The 6,493-nt window shown below is 40.6% G+C and overlaps 1 long non-coding RNA gene across 1 annotated transcript; it reads left to right on the top strand.

Annotated features, from left to right (window-relative positions):
- Positions 1-519: 519 nt before the first annotated feature.
- Positions 520-3,309, top strand: LOC145415936 (uncharacterized). The gene is made up of 3 exons (XR_013900184.1): positions 520-551; positions 2,591-2,691; positions 3,269-3,309. It is a non-coding gene; the product is annotated as an uncharacterized LOC145415936 (long non-coding RNA).
- Positions 3,310-6,493: the final 3,184 nt, after the last annotated feature.

Genomic DNA, 6,493 nt, shown 5'->3' with positions numbered 1-6,493 from the left:
TTGTTACACTCTAAAGTTTAAACCATTCACACCGCCAAAGCAGCATATGAGGAAGAGCCTTTCTTCCTCTCTCTCTGCCTCCCCGTTCTTTTCAGTTTATCTCAGTCTTTTCCGTTCTTCCTCTGCCTCCTCCTTCACCTGCTCCTCTACTAGCAATCTCCTAAACACTCCACAGCCAAAGGAATATGCGATGGAGAGAATTCACTACCTCCAACTGCCTACCCATTCCTCTCCCCTTTTCTTCGTCCTTCCTGTTTCCTCAGCTGTCTCCCTCTTTCCTCCTCCCTCTTTCAGACGCTTTCCCTGCCTCCCTCTTTTCTCCCTGCCTCTAATAACCATATTCTCCCAACCTTTTACAGTCGGAGTAGTATGTCAGGGGCCGCTTCTGTTACCCGTGTGCCAGCTCACCGTGTTAGGCTGCATTTTGGAACTTCACATATTCTGCGGAGACTTCACCCAAGACCTGCTGGACATAAAAATCGAAACTTTGACAGACAGCGTTGCAGAGTTGAAACTGGAAGTGATCTTGGACCTTCTCACTAACATTACCCGTAATGTCACTCTATTTTACGCTGATATTCATACTGTCACTCGTTTTACACTGATTTTCACAATGCACTTTCTCTTACTCTAATTCTCATAATGTCACTCATTTTAAATTGATTTTCATTGTCACTGTTTAAAGCTGATATTCACACAGTCACTCTGTCTTTCGCTGATTTTCATATTGTCATTGTTTTAAGCTGATTTTCACACTGTCACTCTGTCTTTCACTGATTTTCATATTGTTCCTGTTTTACTCTCATTTTGATATAGTCACTCTGTATTACGCCGATTTTCATACTCTGTTTTGTACTGTCTCTCATACCACAGCTTTATGATATGTGATTATTTTAATCTGGCTCTCATACCCATTCTTTGTTATGTGATTACTCTGGCTCCCATATCTTAGCATTGTGTTGTGTGATTCTGTTTTACACTGGGACTAATACGGTACCCTAACTTACTGCCTTGTGATTCTATTTTACTCTGGCTGTCATTAAGCAGCATTATGTTATGCGATTTTGTTTTTCTCTGACTCTCATATCTTTGACTTATGAGATTTTGTTTTACTCTGGCGCCAATACCATACCTTCATTTTATGTGATTCTGTTTTACTTTGGTTTATATTATTTTGGTGGCAGTACTATGACTTTATTCTATTCTTACTACATGTTACTCATTCCACGTTGGTGGTGCCGGAAAGCAGGAGAAAGCAACCTCAGTCACTCTCATTCTCTTTCTCAGCTGTCTAATTTAATGGTCTACATAAAGCTATCTTCAAATTATTTCATCTTCATCCAATTCTAATTCACGGTTTACCCCAGCTGCTTCATTTCTTGCCGTCGCAGGTTACTGGTAGAGTTGTTCTTCCCTAAGCCACTTCGTTCCATTTTGCTTTATACCATACACACTTCTCACACTCGGTCACACCTCTAGTTAAAAATATATTTCAACACTATCCTTCCTGCTGCGTCTAGACCTCATCATTTCCCTCATTAACTCCACTTCTAATCTGTATACTGTCGTCTATCTCTCACCACACCTTCTCTCTACTGGCTATATCATAACATAGCCTGATCTGCCCATTCCATTGCACTACGTTTACATTGACACGTCCCTGGCCTGTCAAACTCTTTCAATGTCCTCTTTCACTCTGCTAAGTCATCTAACTCCACATACAGACCTGCAGCACTTCATCAAAGCACTTGCACCCGTTTTCGGTCCCTAGTATTCAAAGATCGATGCATGCATCAATACAGGACCGTCAGGGTCACCTTGCTTTCCTACTTCCCCATGCTTCACATTGCCCTAATATGCCTCCTCTCCTATCATACGACTTGCTTGAGATCCCATAGTTCTGTCTGGTGCTTTGGCCAGTTTTAAATTCCTACAGCACTATATTTCCTCCTACACTTGAGCGATAAAGCTTACATAGCGTTCTACTCCATGTGTTAGATGTCATCACCTCGGCTTTTCTTGTATTCGATAAACTTCTTCAATTTAATGTGAAGACTTTTTTTCAGCTTATTCTTGCAAACTGGATTCACCAAGTAGTTCAGTGTGGCGAATCTGTTTAATCTTCAGGCAAATTTGTTGTTATTTATGGTGTGGGAAACTTTCTAATCTTCCTGCTAATTTGTATTTATATGAGGTGTGGAAAATCTTTTAAATCTTCTGAAAAATTAGTTTATATTTGTGGGATGTAGAGTTCAGATAATGACAAGACAACAACGATGCCGATGACAAAGATATTACAGTGATTCCTTAAGTACTAGAATGAGAAATATTTATTCTCTCTCAGTCAAATCCCCCTCCAACATTCCCCCACACTGCTCACCTGCCTTGCCCTGCCCTGCTTTCCCCTAGATTATGCTGCTCCTCCCTGCCTTCCTCTACATTACTCTGCCCTGCATTCCTCTTTATTACCCTGCCCTGCATTCCTCTTCATTACCCTGCCCTGTCCTGCTCTGCCATGTGTTCCTTCAAACATCAGGCAGGTTCTCTAATCACTTGACCTAATCGACCCTCTCCCCTTCCTCTACCACAGTCGGCACACCAGCTGAGGTGATTTTGGATATCTTTCTAGAAATCTTCGGCCTTGAAAGCCTCTTGGCGGTCCTCCTGTGTCTGCTGTCGAAGCTTGGCTTTGTGAGTACGACAGATAGATATAGAAAAACTGATGAGAAAGAGAGAGAGAGAGTTATTATCTAATACTTTTTATTTTATAGTAAAAACATTGTGAAATTTTTTCTTTAAGTGTTACGCCGTGGTTGTTCTAAACTGAAAAAAAAAAAAAAAATCCATGACCTATATAACTTATCTCTAACGTGAAAAAAACATGTATAACTCCTGTGGCTCTCTCTCTGTCTCTCTCTCTATCTCTGTCTGTCTGTCTTTCTGTCTTTCTCTCTCTCTCTCTCTCTCTCTCTCTCTCTCTCTCTCTCTCTCTCACACACACACACACACACACACACACACATGAAAAAAATCTGTAATCCCTATAACTTATCTGTCCATCCTGAAAAAACGATCCATAACCCATATAACTCTCTCTTTCTCTCTCTCTCTCTCTCTCTCTCTCTCTCTCTCTCTCTCTCACACACACACACACACACACACACACATATGAAAAAGATCTCTAAGCCCTATAGCTTATCTGTCCATCCTGAAAAAAAGATCCATAACTCCTATAACTCTCTCTCTCTCTCTCTCTGTCTCTCCACAGCTCTTCGAATTCATCTCATGCTTGCTTGGTGGAGTTCTTGGAATTCTTGGATAACATGGAACCCGTTGAACCGACCTGAACCAACGTGAACCTGAACCAGGACCAATCTCCATTCTGTGTGTGTGTGTGTGTGTGTGTGTGTGTGTGTGTGTGTGTGTGTGTGTGTGTGTGTGTGTGTGTGTGTGTGTGTGTGTGTGTGTGTGTGTGTGTGTGTGTGTGTGTGTGTGTGCTGCGCGCGCGAGTGTGTATGTGAATTAATCTAAAGCAGCATCTTACATTGTTTTTATTACCTGACTAATACACAGATCATAATAATTTTTTACCCAGTTCTGAATAAAGGCATTTTAACTGATAAAAAGTATCATATTAAATCATTTCCACTAGAACTATAAGGAACAGTAATGTTTAAATATATATATATAAATCCCTTTTCAACATAACCCTTAATGGTAGTTCTTCAAGGGAACACTGCTTTGTCTTGGTGCTGAAACCTGTGCATTCCAGTTATCAAAGGAACTATACTAATCAGGTGCAACCACACTTGGAAGTTTCTTTACGTGGGATCATATGAAAAGTGTTCCCCTGACACTAAGTGCCTGAACTGGACATACGAGGCACCAACTATTTTTTTTTTTTTTTCTAGTTGTTCACTATCTTGCAGTCTACCAGGTTCTTTTCACTAGATAGGCAAGGAGTTGAGAGACGTTCGTTAAACCAATCAGCGAAGTTGCCCTGCTATATGGATGCCACCATATGAAGGGGGTCCCGCACCAACACCAGCCTCTTTCTATACAACAATGCGAGTTCCGTCTAATCATGGTCCTTAATCATCAGCAGCGATGCAGCAGATGACTTTGGCGTAGTCAGCGCTGATCCGGAGCATCAGGTGTCAAGAATATACGAATTTTTACAATCTAGGTGCCTTTGCAAACGAAACCTTGGGATGAGCAGTCCACATGAAGAGTCAGGTCGTCTTTCCTGTTTTTCTCTCCATGGACGTTGAAAGTCAGTGTGGTGAGTCCGCAGCAACTGACAATGACGACACTACCCGACCGCATATATCATCAGTGTCGGCTGCTGCGGGTTTACCACACTGAGGCGAACGAAGTCGTTGTACAGCAAACGTAGGAGTCTTCGGAGAGACTTGGAAAAATACTGATAGATGTCCCGTGGAACAAGAAAAAAAGAACAATGGATCAGACGAAAGTAGGAGATACAAGCAATAGAAAAACGCACTTTCTCATGCAAGGAAGAAACAACCAAAGACTAAAAACCCCAAAAGTTCTTCTTTACACGGAAAACAAAACACAACAATGCAAATTTGAAGATCCACTTATTCTGAGATGTGACTGAGGTCAGAGATAAATGAAAATACAGGATGAAGTAGGCAGTTCCGGAGCTGACCTGCTGCATACGTGAATGACTGAGTATTGTTTACTCTAGCACTAAAGAACTGAGCAGAGAAGGGGTGAGAGTGTTCTGCCAGAAATGTTCTACGCGCTGCGATAATGGACGAAGGGTGCAATTAGACTTTTCAGAAAAACACCAAAACAGCAATGGTGCAAAGATAGAGATACAACACTGCAGAGAAGAGGGATAGGTTGAAGGGAGTCAGTGAGAGAGGGGATGTTAACGGACGATAAGTCTTTGATTCAACCATGTTTACAAGAACGGTATGAGGGGAACGACTCCAACGCCAAACATGATAGATGGACTCCACACACGGGCGAATAACACCCCTATACAAAGTCAACAACTGTCTAGTCTAGTGTAAAGAAAACACGGTGTCGGTTTAGTACACGTAAACCCTTGGAGGAAGATTTTGCACGAGTGGTAGTATGATCTTTTCAAGGCTCGTAGAGGAAGAAAACCCAAGGATATTACGAGACAATGAAGCATTGAGCTGTGTATTGTAAAATATTAAGAGACATTCCTGTTGAAGATTGTAACGAGACAGAAGATGTAGATACAATATATATATATATATATATATATATATATATATATATATATATATATATATATATATATATATATATTTACATATCTATCCAGAGAGAGAGAGAGAAAGAGAATAAAAAAAGGGTGTCAAATCAGAAAGTAGTGAGCCACAGCTTCATCACATCATGACTTAAAGAACTGAAGAAACGGACACCGAAACAAGCATTTAGGAATGTGAAGGATGGAGCCATCTGAGTGAGAGTGGACAGGGATAAAAATGCAGTTTAGAGAATCAATTATGAATAGAAGGGAGAGAGCCGGTGAGAGTACAGAGCACTAAGGAACACCACTATCGATAGTTTTAGAAGACGAACATAGGTAGTCTACAATAGCAGCTACAGAACGACCACAAAGAAAGCCTGAGATGAAGACACAGACAGGAAAGAAACCATAAAATCGCGCTTTGGAAATCATCAAATTTTGCCAAACTCGGTCGATAGCTTTAACTATGACACGTGCAATGACAAAGGTTTCGCTACAGTCCCAAAAGGAGGATGGCCAAAAATCATACGGCAAGGTGTACATCACCAGTGGAGCATCGCTAACAGAAAAAAAAAGTGTAGAGAGGACAATGCTTCAGAATCTTCCAGTTAAACATACCCTCAAACAGTTTCTAAAACAACATAATGAGGCAATTGGACGATACTGTGTGGGTTAGTAACGATCATTCCTTTTCGGAAGAGGCTGAATGAAAGCAAACTTCCAGCAAGAAGGTAAGGCACAAGTTGACAGACATAGGTAAAAGAGTTTACTTAGACAGGGTACCAGTACAGACCAGCCAAGTGAACAAATTGGACTGTTTCGAAGCTAAGCAACAGTTGACCATATTAAAATTTTAAAGTAAGAAAACTTATATACATGAAAATAGCGTTTCCTAGATAGCAGGGAAAAACGTAAGTAATATAAACAGGTCATATCCCAGGTAGAGCAGACAATAGACAGACAACCAATGCAACGGAGAGGCAGGCCCAAGATGAGTGAAGGGAAGGGCCAGACAAGGAGCAAAATGAAGATATGAATTGCGGAAATTCGCTGGTATTCGGAAATTTGCTGCTATTCTATGAAACAGGCTAATAAGCAATACTGTAGGACGTGATGGAAAATGACCAGAGAGGTCTTTGTGATTCAGTGGACTGACTAAGGCTGCTGCTATAGATGCATATATATATATATATACATATATATATATATATATATATATATATATATATATATATATATATA

The sequence above is a fragment of the Coenobita brevimanus genome, chromosome 104, assembly GCF_032717465.1.
Source record: "Coenobita brevimanus isolate Jiangsu-jjx chromosome 104, ASM3271746v2, whole genome shotgun sequence".
NCBI classification, from domain to species: Eukaryota; Metazoa; Arthropoda; class Malacostraca; order Decapoda; family Coenobitidae; genus Coenobita; species Coenobita brevimanus.
The sequence above is the reverse complement of the archived record's forward strand: the minus strand, read 5'-3'. Positions and strand labels throughout refer to the sequence as shown.